General features: G+C 46.4%; 1 protein-coding gene across 9 annotated transcripts in view; it reads right to left on the bottom strand.

Annotated features, from left to right (window-relative positions):
- SMUG1 (single-strand-selective monofunctional uracil-DNA glycosylase 1) overlaps nucleotides 1-14,333 on the bottom strand; it is a 147,950-nt gene that overhangs the window by 53,165 nt on the left and 80,452 nt on the right. Inside the window, exon 1 of one of the 9 annotated variants that reach the window (XM_053296979.1) lies at nucleotides 12,128-12,148. The exons of the other annotated variants lie outside the window; for them this stretch is intronic. The gene's annotated coding sequence lies outside the window, so the exon portion shown is untranslated. Of the gene's footprint in view, nucleotides 1-12,127; nucleotides 12,149-14,333 lie in introns of those variants that run through there. 9 annotated transcript variants of the gene reach the window in all.

The following is a 14,333-nucleotide window of genomic DNA, read 5'->3' as shown; positions in this document are numbered from 1 at the left end:
TTTTGGAGATCTTACTTAATGGCTTGATGCTGTGAAAAATATGTGGGAATAGCTTCAAGCTGACAGCCCTAGACAGGAGGGGTACTGTGTGAAACCTATGCAGAGGTGTAACTAGGGAAAACGGCACCTGGGGCAAGCACTGAAATGGCGCCCCCCCCCCCCCCCGTGCCCCCCACCCCCCAACATACTACATTATACTTAGGTTTTTCCTCACAAGCGCCCGCCGCCGCCACCGCACCAGGCCACTGACTGCAATGGGGGGGGCGCGGGCGGCGCGGAAGGGACCGCTCGTGGGGGAGGGGGCGCCAACGCGCTCCCTTGACTGCTGCAGCGCTGCTGCACTGAGCAGGAAACATTTGTATTAATAAAAAAAATTAAAAAAAATTAAAAAAAATTTTTTTTGTCATGGCGGCGCCCCCCATGTGACCAGAAAAGATGGCGCCCGGGGCACGTGCCCCCCCTGCCCCCCTATAGTTATGCCTCTGAACCTATGTGGTAGGCTGGCCCATGGTGTGGTGATGGCACCCCATAGGCACATTGCTGCGGGTGGAGGGTGCATTGTAAAGGCACAGCTGTTCGGGTGATCCCACATATGGAACGATTATTTTAATGTATTTATTTCCGTCTCTGCCCTGCTTTTTGCAGAGGCTTTAGGGTTGGAATTTTAAGGAGGGATACATCATAATTCTACTGCCCTAATAATCGGCCTTCAAGTTAGCCAGGATGAACTCCTGTTGAAGGCAATGGGACTTGCCATTATTAGGAGGTTTTTCTCTCTGGTGTCATTGCTATTTATGGCCAAACGATAGATGAGACCCGTTGGTCAAGACTGAGTCTGAATCCCTACAAAGTAGGGGTGGGAATAACATTTAAACTCCTGATGGGGCTCCATGACCAGAAGTAACACCTGCTAGGAGAAATGGGGCATTTTGTGGGGAGGAGAAAAACATGGGCAGAAGAAGAGTCCCTTTCCCTGCTGGATGTGCTTTAAATCAAGCCAACTTCTCCCCTTGCTTGGTAGGGATCTGATACAAGCTTAGGTTGGTTTGTGCTACGTCATGACTAATATGGCCCTTTATGACTCATTTTATTTGTACTGAGGCCAAGCAGAATTCCCAATTATTTATACTATTCTTATTTATGATATTTGAAGCCCACCCTTCCTCCAAGGCATTCAGGGTGGTGTAAATGTGACTTCCTCCCTTGCTTTATCCTCACAGCAGCCCTGTGAGATAGGTTAGGCTGAGATAGAGTGGCTGGCCCCATATGGACACATGAGAATTTGAACCTAGGCTTCGAATGGGTAGTGAGAGAGAGTGCCACATTTGCCAGGCAGCTGCAAAGCTTTACACACCTTTGCTATTTGAATCTGGTGCACCAATGGAAACCTATCCTCAAGAAAGCATTCATGGCTGATCTAGGCTGAATGATGGGCATAGAAGTCCGTGTGTAGTGATCAGACTCCCCTCACCCTAAAGAGTTAACAGGGAGTGAACCCTAGTCTTGAATGACAAGCTAGTGAACTTCAGGGCAGCCAGTCATTACACCAAGTGGGTGGGACCTAGAGAACTGTGCTGGGAATTCTGAGAACAAGAAAGGAAGCTAGGCTGGAGGTGCACAGGAGGACATGTGGTGGCCATGGAGGTTAGCTGCAGAAGAATAACTTTGCAGATCCTTGAATAACAGGAGGGTAGGGAGCTTGAATTCTCATCAGGAGTTTGATGAGTTCAAGGAAAGGAAGCCTGGGCTTTGACTTCAGGAAGATTAGTTTAGGGGAAAGTTTGTTTAGTCAGACTTTGCATTAGAAACATATTTCTTTATGTGTGTGCTCTGCATATTCTGGATACTGTTCTATTATAGTTTACCTGCAACATCACTGAGATAAGAAACACTATCCTGTGCTCAATACACTTAGGGCATTGCAAAACCCTCTGTAAACATTTAAGCATGCATTAAGACAACCTGTTTTTGTAATCCTACTAAATATTTTTAACTATTGAAAAGCTGAGAAAGCCTCAGATTGAGGCAGTGTGTAGTAATTGAATAAAACTGGTTTTTTTAGTTCTTTTCTTTTTACAAGCCTCTTCAAGTTGGTTTTTAACTCAGGAAAAGGTGGAGGCAAACGTGGATTTCTCTGGTGGAAATGCGTCCTTAGATACTCAGCAGCTATCAGTTTTCTCACCACATGTAGGCTTGCACATGGAAGATTTTTGTACTTGTCCAAGAACCAAATTAAGAGAGGTTTTTTTCCTGGGTTATCCCACCCAAACCCAGAGAGTTTCTTTAGACAAAAGAGGTGGTGGTGGCAGCATTTTGAACCTACCGATAATACAGAACAGTTTTAGGAGAAGCCAGGCAGCTCAGCAGGGATGACTCCACATTTCTTTACCTCATGTGAACTTGCTCTAAGACAAAGGCTGTAATCCGCTGCATGGTATGCAGCGGTTGGGACTGAACAGCTACCAGAGGGCCCCAGAGACCAGTTTTTCCCCCTCTGCCTGTCTTTTACTTTTGGATTGCGAAAGCAGAGGGATTTAAAAAAACAAAACCAGGAAGCCTAATTGTTTTGGCTATAAACAAACAAAAAATAAACAAAAGGATTGCAAAGAGTTATTTTAATTTCTAGTTGTGGGGATCGATGTATAGTTAGGCTAGAATAGAGAGCAGAAAGGGGCCACTGCATGTTTTTGCAGTCTGGCAGGGGAACTCTACGCACCAACCCTGCAAAGAAGGCCACAGCTGCAAAGATGTCCCAAGCAGAGGGGAAAGGGGAAGTTGCCCAGGCAAACAATAATCTAGGGCAGAGGTCAGCATTAGATGCCAGTACAGAAGCAACCACCCTGGAACTCCAAAAGATCGAGCTAGACAGACAGCAAGTGCTGGAAATTAAAAAGATGGAGTTGGAAGCCCAAAGGGCCAAGAGAGAGCTGGAAGTCCAAAACCTGGAGAGGGCTGAGAGGGAGATAGAGGCAGCTAGAGATCAGAAAGATGGAATTCGCCCATGAGGCTGAAATGGCCCGGATAAGTAGAACCAGCTACCTCAGCCCTACCTCAATCACTCCAGGGGGAAAACTCAAATTCCCAGAGTTCAAGGAAGGTGAGGACCCTTCAATTTTGAAAGGACCTGCCAAGGCTATCGGATTGAGGAGAGCTGGTATATGATGTACTTGAGACCTCACTTGACTGGTTCCCTTCTGGCATGTCAGTCGGTGACATGGAGGACTATGTACTGTTCAAAGACATAGTTAAGTCCAGGCTAGGGCTTACCCCAGAAAATGCCAGGCGTAAGTTCAGGGGTCTGAGGAAGAAAGCTGCAGCGTCTTATCAGACCTATGCCCACAAGATAAAGAGGGCACTGCGCTCATGGTTGGAACGGGTGGGGGTGAAGACAGTTAAGAAAAACACGGAGCTGGTCCAAATTGAGCAATTCCTGAGCCAGCTGCCAGATCATTTCTTTGAGCAGGTCTTTGTTTAGTGGCCCAAGAACATTGAGGAAGCTGGATAGTGGGCACAGAAAATGGCTGACTCTGAAACTAGAGGCGCCTCTAGCAGAGGCGCCCCAACAGGACCAGCCCAAGTTTGTCCCAAGGCGGAAGAAGCCTCAGCGTCTGCCCAAAGAGGAGCCCAGGGGTCCTACCAAGGTGAGCCCAAGGACAAGTCACACCCCACCTGCTATACCACAAGGGGGCAGACAGACTGAGCAGGCCATATGTGAAATGCTTTGAAGATGCTCAAGAACTGAATGCTAGATAATATCTTAAAAGACCATGATGGAATGAGGAGCGCACATTCAGGTACTGAGTGTGTGTGTGGCACCAAAATGAGCTCGGAGTGGGTGGGTGGCGTGCATGCCTCTAGATTCAACTGACAGCGCATGAAGCAGGGCCAGATTATGGTATGTATTTTGAGGACAAGCATCAGAGTAATGGGATAGGCAAGAATTCTAGATGGATGGATGATTGGATGGATGGACTGACAGATTAAGCAGAACAGAATGATATGGAGGGCTGGTCAAGTGAAATGCATAGAAGCCCTTCTCACGATCGGTGAGAAGGGCTACTCTCTTTTCCAGGGAGAGAGCCCAAAAGCACTTACCTCCCCGCAGACGGTCAGAAGGAGGTCACAGCAGCTCTCCTGCGGGCCACCCGCACCTCACCTGGCCACTCCGGGGGTCAGGCTCAGGGAAGTGCCGCCACATGGCGCCCCATCTCCCCATAGACCCAATAATGCACCACGCAAGTGCACAGGGCATTACTGAAAGCCCCCCTCCCTCTGACTGTGTCCGTGCAGACACACGATCAATTAACCTGGTGTTTGGGCGCACTCACTGGACTTCCCTCACCCGGTTTTTGCTGCTCGTGAGAATAGCTTCATAATATTCAGCTAGGATACATTATGAGGTCATTCACAGAATCAAAAACTGTGTTCTCTCTGCGTTTGGGAGGTGTGTGCGCTCCCAATTTTTGGTTGTGTGGATGCAAGTTAAGAGGAAAACCTGGATAGAAGTGATTGTGTGGAAGCAATCACTTTTCCTCCTACTTTCCTTCCAAACCTTCCAAAGAGCTCCCAAACCCAGGTAGAACAAAGTTTTTGATTCTGTGAATGACCTTGTTAAGTGCTTGACTCACGCTTACTCAAGATCACTGAGTACAGATGAATTGCCCTTGAGCACAGAGTTGTACAACTTTGGCACTCTGGCTGTTGCTGGACTCCCATCATCCCTGCCTATTGGCCACTGTGGCTGGGGATGATGATATTTGTAGTCCAACAACTGCTGGAGGGCTGAAGTTGTGCAGCCCTGCTTTTAGCACTAGGATCCTCAAACTATGGTGTCCCCCCACCCCATGATGTTGGACTACAGTTCCCATCATCCCCAGCTACAATGGCCTCTGAGAACCCCTGCTTTAACATAATCATGATAGTAAAGGGGCAGATTTCACTTTCACTCTTTCGTGCTTATGGTGGGCAGAAGATGTTAACAAAGGTTTGTGCTGGGTCTGAGAGCATGAAATGAGGGAAGCAGATCATATTCCAGATTAATTAATGAGGAAAACAGCGAGTGATCCAGAGTATGTGTTCTCTACCGGATGGGTGTGCAGGAGAGTAAGGGCTGGATGAGTGCAAAGGCATAGCTACTATTGAAGAGGGGTGGGGACGAGTGTCCCTGGGATCCTGAGGGGTGGGGACTGGGTGAGAGTTTGCATTTTGCTCTCCCCGCCCCTTGCAACAAAGAAGGCAGTGGAGAGTGTAGGGGGTCCATCTTCACTTTTTGTTCCAGGGCCCACTCCAACCTTGCTACGCCCCTGGATGAGAGCGATGGTCATGCAGATAGACAGAAGAGGATGTTCTTGAGGATGGATATGGATGGTGATTTGTAGCTATTACTTGATGCCAATGTTTTGTAGTTTCCTCTGTGGAGAAATACTTGTGGAAAGCATTTCAGCAAATGAGAAAATGGTAGACAGGAGGGGGGGAAGCTGTCATCACAAACAGCCCTTTGTGCTCAAAATGTTTTTTCTCTGTAGTCCAAACAGAACTGTTTCTTCTGCCTCAAAGGAAGTAAAATAACGTAGCAAATGGGGAAATGAAGGGGCATGGAATCAATATAAATTATCAATTAGGAAATGTACAAAGTTAATAAGAGAAGCGACAACTATTGGAGAAAGGCTCATAGTTGACAGGGCTAAGGACAATAAGAAGGGATCTTTAAAAAGTTTTATCAAGAACAAATGAAACCCTAACAATGATGCAGGGGCATTACTAGACGGTGATGGGGAAAAAATTGTTATTAATGGCACAGAGAAGGCAGAAGTGTTCAATAAATATTTCTGTTCTGTATTTGGGAAGAAGCAGAGTGATACATCCATATCCTATAATGATGATGAACCATCTTCCGTTGCAAACTGCACCTAGGGAGGATGTTAAACAGCATCTACCAGGAATAAACATTTTAAAATCAGCAGGCTGGGATAAATTGGACCCAAGAGTTCAAAAAAGAGCTGGCTGAGGAGATCTCTGCTCTGTTGATTTTAATTTTTATCAAATCTCCTATGTCGAGTGAAATTCCAGGAGGCTGAGAGAATGTTTATGGTATGCTAGCATTTATAGTGTGCAAAAAAGGAGACACTCTTAAGTTGCAGGCTTCTCTGACATTGATCTCAGTGGAAAAGCTACACCCTCATCCTAAATTGGCATCCATTCATCTGAAAGTTAGACCCATCATTTGCAATGAACTATATTTCCAAATAACTGCATGTGCACACCCATGCATGCTTTGCCTGTATGAGCCCATTTGTCCCATTTATCAATCTTATTCTTCCTTCTGGAAGCTCAGGACAATATACATGCGAATTACCATACTTACCCTCACAATCACCCTGTGAGGTAGGTTTGGCCCACGGTAAGCTTCATGGCTGATCTGGGATTGAAACCTTAGTCCAGCACCCACAGCACCACATTGGCTCACGGATGCAATATGTTCATTTAATGGGCATCTGAATTCTGCTGCCTTCACTTAAAATATTTGGAATTGAGTGTCAGCTTAATGTTGCCATGCTGAAAAACTTCACTTCGCTTGAAAACGACAGTTAAAAAAAACAACCCACTTCAGTTTGACATATTAAAAAAACTGTTTGTAGCTATTAAAAAGCTTGGGGAAACAATTATGAAAGTTGGCTTGTGGGGGATTGATTGGCAAACCCTGCAAGGGGCAATCCTGCATCACTAAAACACCGTCTCCTATTGACCCCTTTTTAAGATCACCAGGAAAAAGTCCTCTTAAGAATGTGATCCACGTGCTCCATAGAGAAGCAGTTTTATAGAGTGTCCTATTGTGTTAGGGATGTTTTTACATATCAGGTTTAATTAATGTTGTGCTAAATGGGCTCCTAAAGCAATATAAAGCCCGATATTGGCTGGGATGTACATTTGTCTTTTCCAAATTATCTCCTGCATTAGCAATCAATGGGCTTAGCATACATAGCTCTGCTTTGGATTGTAGCCCCTAAACATGAGTGAGGGACACAATGAACGTTAATTATTGTTACTTTTGTTATTTATTTACACCATGCCATCCATGTACATGATGCCTAAGAGTTACACAGGCAACACAGACAGGTCCCTGCTCCCCAGGAGTTTACAGTCTAAAATAGATGGAACAAATAGAGGCAAGAATGTGGGCAAATGCCATTTCAGGCCCCTAACACTAGAGGCATTTAGCGGGAAAATGTCTTAGAAATCATAATATAAAGTTATAAATAAGACTTGGTTGGGAAGTTGGATTAGGAAGAAAAAGCAAAGGTCATGTGAAAAAAGGATTTTTGAAGAGAGAATTGACAGAAGGAAGAGAGGTGGCACTGCCTACGTGTTCAAGGAGAGGGTTCAAGTTTGATGTGTAGGGGAGGGGAATTTAATGTTAACAGGATATTTCATATGTACTTTTAAAATTATTACTTATGCTGAGCATTCAGGTTGAGTCAGGCCGCTATAATTCAAATAGGCTCTCCCTCTCTGGTTCCTTATTATTCTTACTATTGTTTTGCATTTCTATCCTGCTCTTCCTCCAAGGACCCCAGAGCGGTAGTACTACATACTTGAGTTTCTCCTCACAACAACCCTGTGAAGTAGGTTAGGCTGAGAGAGAAGTGACTGGCCCAGAGTCACCCAGCTAGTTTCATGGCTGAATGGGGATTTGAACTCGGGTCTCCCCGGTCCTAGTCCAGCACTCTAACCACTACACCACGCTGGCTCTCAGCGTGGTGTAGTGGTACATATGAAGTGGTACAACTTCATGAGATGACATTGCCATGTTAGGGAGCATTATAGGTTGCCCTTTACTTCGACAGTTCCAGGTACGGACTATTATATTTCCCATGAATGCACCATCATGTAGTGACAGCTGGGATTTTCTGCATTATTTATTTATTTATTTATTTATTTATTCGATTTCTATACCGCCCTTCCAAAAATGGCTCAGGGCGGTTTACATGGAGAAATAACAAACAAATAATTTACATTAGGGGTAAATCTCTAGAACTAGGAGTTTCCCCACACAATTAATCAATCCAAACCTCAAGTGTCTTCTTGTTATGGAATGGGCCTTTGTTCAGCGCAAAAACCCATTCAAGTTTCATATCAGAAATTCCCTCAGTTCTAAAAGTCATTTTTGGCCTGACTTTGCTGTTCCTTTGGGGATTTCCTCTTGCAAATCAGGTGATCTCCATGTGTCTCCTTAGGCCAGAACAGCCTCAAAGTACTCTTAAGCACCAGAACATCATACAAATGATTGCCTGGCCCCTATTGTTTGAAAACCTCCTACTATCTGAGAGAGACATTTAGCTTTTGAAATAAGAGTTGCCATGCCCCCCTCCCCGGAATTCCGGGTTTTAGCTGGATTCCAAGCATCTCACCCTGATTGCTTAGCCCACCCGGATTCACCCGGATTTCAGCTTTCATTTTTTTAAAAAAAGCTAAGCTCTAACCCTTGTAGAAGTGAAATTATGGAGCAAAACGTGCAGGTATCCTGCTCAACCACTGGACTTGGATTAAGAGAGGAAGAGCACAGGAGGCTAGCTGGGAGGGTTTCACTTTCACAAGTGCAGTAATCCCCTGAGGAATGTTGCCTTGTTTGTTATCGGCAGGGGATCTCTTTCAGGCAGTTGAGAGGATAGCTTGCTTTTGATGTGAATCACTACCTGCCTACCAGGCTGTGTATTGTAATGTTTAAGGACTTACTTGGCTTTACGTTCAATGCATGCCTACTTAGAAATAAGCACCGTTGATTTCAATCAGCTCTTTTCTCAAATTAATTAATCTTTTTAATTAAGGCTACAATTCTGTACAGAATTGCAGCCTTAATTTAAAAGCTGTGCAATTTATTTATTTATTTTTGTCCTATTCCTGCTGTTAATATGTCAAGGAAAATGGTCAGGCAGATATTTTCCCCAACTGTTGTTGGAAGATATTCAGAGCAAATACAAATCAACTGGAAAGTGCAGCTGCTAATTTGCATATACAAAATTATTTTCAAGCCAGTTTACATAATATGCAAATTAGGCACCCAGATTTAGAAAGCCAGAATATGGCAACCCTAAAAATAAGTGAGCTATCAGATCCTAGGATATTTTGCCCATCCACAAGAAGTATTTAATTAGCAGCTAGCTTTTACCTCTTTTCCACATTAGACATATTTGCAATATATTCCCTATAAAGGAAACAGCCAGCTTTTGTGTGAAGCTAGGTGGGTTAGGTAGTGTTTGTCATCAGAGGAACTCTTGAGGTTGCTGCTTCCATAATGACATGTTACTTTTGTGTTAGTTTAGCTTTGTTAGCTGAGACCATGCTTCATGGCTCCTAGGAGCACGCAGGCTACACCATGATGCAAGCTTTTGTTTTCTGAACTGCAACTTAAGACCTAAGATCTACTGAGCCTCCTAACACCAGACAGGAAGAAAAGTCTCTCACTTGTGCATTTTAACTATTTTTGCCTTGTGTGCCTGTAAACTGTCCTGCTTTTTATATCTACTCAAACTAGATTTTGATTGTTTTAAACTTAATCTGGGCTGGAAACGTGCTCCTTTCTGTCTCTCTATGTGCCTGTTTAGCCTACATGCTCTTTAAAAGGTTCTAAAGTTCATTTTCTCTCAGGAGACTGGTGGCAGATCTACTGGAGGATTTTTAAGTGAACCTGGGGGAGGTCTAGGGCAAGAAACCCCCTCCCTGTTTGCCACAATCATTTTTTTACCATAGTGATTTATGCTCTTGCAATTCAACCTGCCATGCAGATTACCTCTGTTAGCAACAGAAGACAACTCACCTATAAGGCATATATCAGTCACTAAGCAATATTTGCCTCTGGGGTTCAGAGCTCACTTTTACAGCAAAATTAAATAAGCAAAGGCTTTCCCTGCAGGAATTTAAGGAATCAGCACCACGATGCGCTTTAATAAACTTGAGCTGTACAATTCAGAAGGCCTGTGGATATTGCTATATATAAGAGCAGGGCTTTCCAATAGGGGGTACTCAGGGATGTAGCTATAATTGAGTGGATGGGTTCAAAGAACCTGCCCCCCCCCCCCACAGCTCCTGAGGGTCCCCCTGCTCCACTCTTCTTTATATCCCTCACTTCGAGGAGCCACCAGAGAGAGGGATGAACATGGGGCCCCTATCCCCTAGCTACACCCTTGGGAGTACTGATACCCCAAGAGATACTTCAATGGCTCCCAAGGGTACTCAGAGTCCTCCTAGTTCCCTACGCTGCAGCCGTGATATTTGTTCCCCATCTGAGGATCCTTAGCTTGAGACGGGTGCATCTTCAGCAATGTGACTGGCTGGCGCCATGCTGAAGCTCAGCATACCCCTCCCCTCAGCCTGACTGAGAGGCTTCAGCACATTCATACTGATAAGCTCATTGAAATTAATACATACTTCTCCCATCAGTTTCAATAAGGCTGCCTATTAGTAACTCGAGTATCAAGACAACCTCAGAAATGAGCTCCCAGTCCACACTGGACAGGTCGCACACTCCTAAGCCACGAGTGGATGGCTGCCTCTTGCTCCTGCAGGCGCTGGAGCAAGAGAAAGGCGGTGTTCCACTGGGTCTAAACATCCTGCGGGATCAAGTGTTCAGATAGGTGGAGCTCACACTGCCTCTCCTGGAGCATCCACCTAGCCTTTTCACTCCGGTGGAAGTGGCCTGCTATCTTGCAGCACTTCTCCACAAGAGCAGCCATCGCAACAGTAGGGCCTTCAGCGGTGAGGCCTCAACGTCGCCTGTCCTTATCATCCACGAGGCCAAGCGTGTCCATCACAGCCAGGTGCCATGCAACGGATGGACACAAACTGCAGCTGATGGGCCACCCTCACCAAGTTGTACCATTGTCGGTAACCAGGAAACCTCAGTGAAGGTTTGGCTGCCTGGCCAGCTGCTCCTCCACCTGGCCAGCTCATCTACCATGTAGTCAGTGTCCAGCGGCTCCATGTACAGCATAGCCCTTTGCTGTGTGGGAAGGGCTGGCCACGCCATCAGCAGCAGATGTCCCCTCACTCTCCGGCCCCCCACTAGCACCATGAGAGACAGGAAAGCAGCGTGCCTTCCACTACGGCTAGTCCACAGATCAACAGTGAAGTGCATGCTAGTGTCAGGTGCTGCTGCACTCAGAAGCCCTGACCTGACCTCCCTGCATGCCAAGTACAAGGAAGGTACCACCCACTTGCTAAAGGTGGTATGTGAAGGGATCTGGTAGTCAGGGGCAAGCAGCCGGAGGAAGCCGGCATCCTCCACCACCTGGAACGGCTGGTCGTCCAGTGTCATTATCTCCCCAGTGGTCCAGTTGATGTGATGAGAATCTGCCTGACCAGACTGCTTGCCCGCTGACTGTACCCACTGCACAACTGGCAACATCCCCTGCTTGTGAGCAGGAGCATGTGCCTTGCTGTCACTAGACAATGGCACACCAGGCGGCCTAGCGCTGCCAGCAGGAGCAAGGAGCCCTGGGTGATGACATTGCAAGTGCCTCATCATCATCACCGATGTCCCAAGGCACTTGGCGGCCTTGCCCCTGCTGACCTGTGCCTTGCAGTGGGTGCAGACAGCATGTGTAGGGCCACCTTGGCTGAGCTCAAAGTGGCCCCACACCATGCTGCTGTCAGTCCTGGACCGTTTTGGTGGTGGTGGTACTACTGGGGTTGCTGGTCCCTGCTGGGGGCCACTGCCGCCACCACCCTCCATCCAGGGCTAAGAAGGTCCAGAAACAACCTCCTGCTCCTCCTCAGTCGCAGACAGGGGGTCTGCACCACCAACGGAGATTGGAGAGGATGGAGGTTGCGATCTGACTGGGCTAGCAGCTGTCAACAGCTCCTCCTCTGCTCCCACCAAGGGAAGCCCCCCCCCCCTGCGCTGTAGGAGTAGGTGGCAACTGATGGATAAGCCTGGGCACAATGACCTCTAGGGAAACAGAGGTGGAGTAGGCCCCTCTCACTGCCCTCGCCCCCTCCCTCTGCTTGCAACCCTGCTCCTAGCTCTGCCCTGCAGCCTTCTGGTGGACATCCCTTCCCACAAACTAGGCCCTATTTAAAAGAAAGTATTCTAACCTAAAACCAAGGGGGTCTGTGGTAGTAGGGGGCTTACCAGTCCAGTGTCGCCTTCCGGCATCTTCAGCTGGAGTCTGACCAGGACAGAGCTCAGGCAGTCAGGCCGAGCAGCACACACTGGCACTCAACAGCTGAGGTCCAGCAAGAAGGTGCAGCAGAGCAAGGGCCAGCAGCAAGAGGGCCCAGAGGGGTCCAGCAGAGCAGGGGTCCAGCCAAAGCAAGGCAGCAAAGCAAGGCATCTCTCTTCCTCCAGAATCCAGAGGCAGAGTGAAGCCAGGCAGACACTGCCTGGCTTTAAATACACTTTGAAACTACCTCCTTTTTGCCCTCCCCCTTGTCCCTCCCCGCTAGCCACTGGGGCCAGAGTTGCCCTGACAACACTTGATTTTGAATGACAACAATGCAAAGGAGATCACAAGCCAATCGGAAGGCAGTGGCAGAAAACCAATCAGCAAGGGAGAAAACTAGTAAATACACCAGACAAGATGGCGGCCGCCATAGATGTTTGAACAGTCAAACCAGTTCGAACCGAACCAGGTCCAATTCTGTTTGATCGTGGTCCTGCCTTTTTTATTTTTTTGGCTGGTATGGTTCGCGATCAAACTGGTCTGGTTTACATTGAGCCCAGTTCTGCATACCCTTATTAGGGAGACAGACTGCTGCAGTCACTGGCTCACATCCACACTAAGTTACTTATAAGCAGTCTTATTGAAATTAATGAGACTAGTTTACTTACACGCACACACACGCACACACACACGGTACCTAAGATGAAAATTTGTTAAAGAAGGGGATACATTTGTTAGAACAGGTTGGGCATCCCTCTGCAAGAAGAATAGGAAGTGTGAGCAACTTATTCATCCTTTTCTTTATAATGTCCTAAGTGGAATTCACCCTTTGTAAGGGATATGCATGTCCCCAGTTAAAAAGAGACAACTCCTGACTGAGCACCTCAGCATGGGGAGAGGGATGCTGGAGTTTCACTATGGATATGACAAAAAGGTGGAGCAAGGAAAAAGCTCATGTCACTGATAGTTCTTGTTCCATGCACACGGAATAATGATTTTATTTATTTAAGATTTCTACCCTGCCAAATAAAACAACAATTTTCATAAACAATAAGCGTGAATAATAAGAATAAAATGACAGGCGGAACCAACATTAAACATTATTCTAGATCACACTGTAACCAAAAATATCAGTCCAGCATAAGAATAACCATCTCCAGAAATCTGGTGGAAAAGGAATGCATGGTGGGCCTCTCTTGGAAGGTAGTTCCACCAAGAAAGGCACCACTACAGAGAAGGTCCTGCATCTCTAGTGGAGATAAGCTTAACTTTCAGTAGTAAAGGGATTTGAAGCTGAGTCTCCCTGGATGATCACAGTAGGGAGATTCATACAGCATAAAGCAGATTCCTGGGGGGTCCAAGCTGTTTAGTAATTTAAAAGTTAACCTTTAACTGAGCTTGGATGCTAACTGGTAACCAGTGACCGCCAGTCCCTCAGCACTGATGCAATATGTTCCCTGTGACAAAACCCCAAGCCAAAAGCTGGGCAGCAGCCGCATCCTGACCTGGACCATCTGCAGCTTCTGTCTAGAACCATCATAACCCTTAACACAAATGAGGTATGAACAGGAAGTGTTAAATGCTAAAGTATCTTAGAATATCATTTGCATAGGGAACGCATGCTCCTCAACAAGCAAGAAGTGGGGAGAAGCCAGTTCGAGGAGCAATGCAGAGCCAGCAGTAGTCTCATCTGAGCCAGGTTGCGTCTGCTTACTTCTGGGCTCACACGTAGCCCTGGTAATGTCAGGAACAGTTCTTAAACCCAGAGAATGCTGAAAAGAACCGACCTAGCAAAGAGTCCTGTATGACCTGGAGACGCTCTTCATTCCAGAGTTCTGGAGGCAGGCTGTGATCACCAAAACTCTATTCATATGTTATGTTCAATGTATGTACAAGCTGTGTATAGTGTATGCATCTAAAATCTGCACACACATACAAGTATTCACACATTATTGCAATAAACTTCTTATCTGTACACCGCATTTGAGAGGACCTGTAGCCAGGTTCACTTTGAAAATGAGCACATGTCCAGTCATTCACACAAAAGCATATCTATGTGTGCACAGACACCTGAATGCACATACAGCATAATGTCTGCATAGGGCTTTAATGACAAGGGAAAAGAACTCTGCACATGCTTGGGGAAGCTCTCTTTTTTACTTATAGCTTCACATC

Source organism: Hemicordylus capensis, chromosome 2 (genome assembly GCF_027244095.1).
Source record: "Hemicordylus capensis ecotype Gifberg chromosome 2, rHemCap1.1.pri, whole genome shotgun sequence".
Classification (NCBI taxonomy): Eukaryota; Metazoa; Chordata; class Lepidosauria; order Squamata; family Cordylidae; genus Hemicordylus; species Hemicordylus capensis.
Note: the sequence above shows the minus strand (reverse complement) of the source record. Positions and strands in the feature narration are given on the sequence as shown.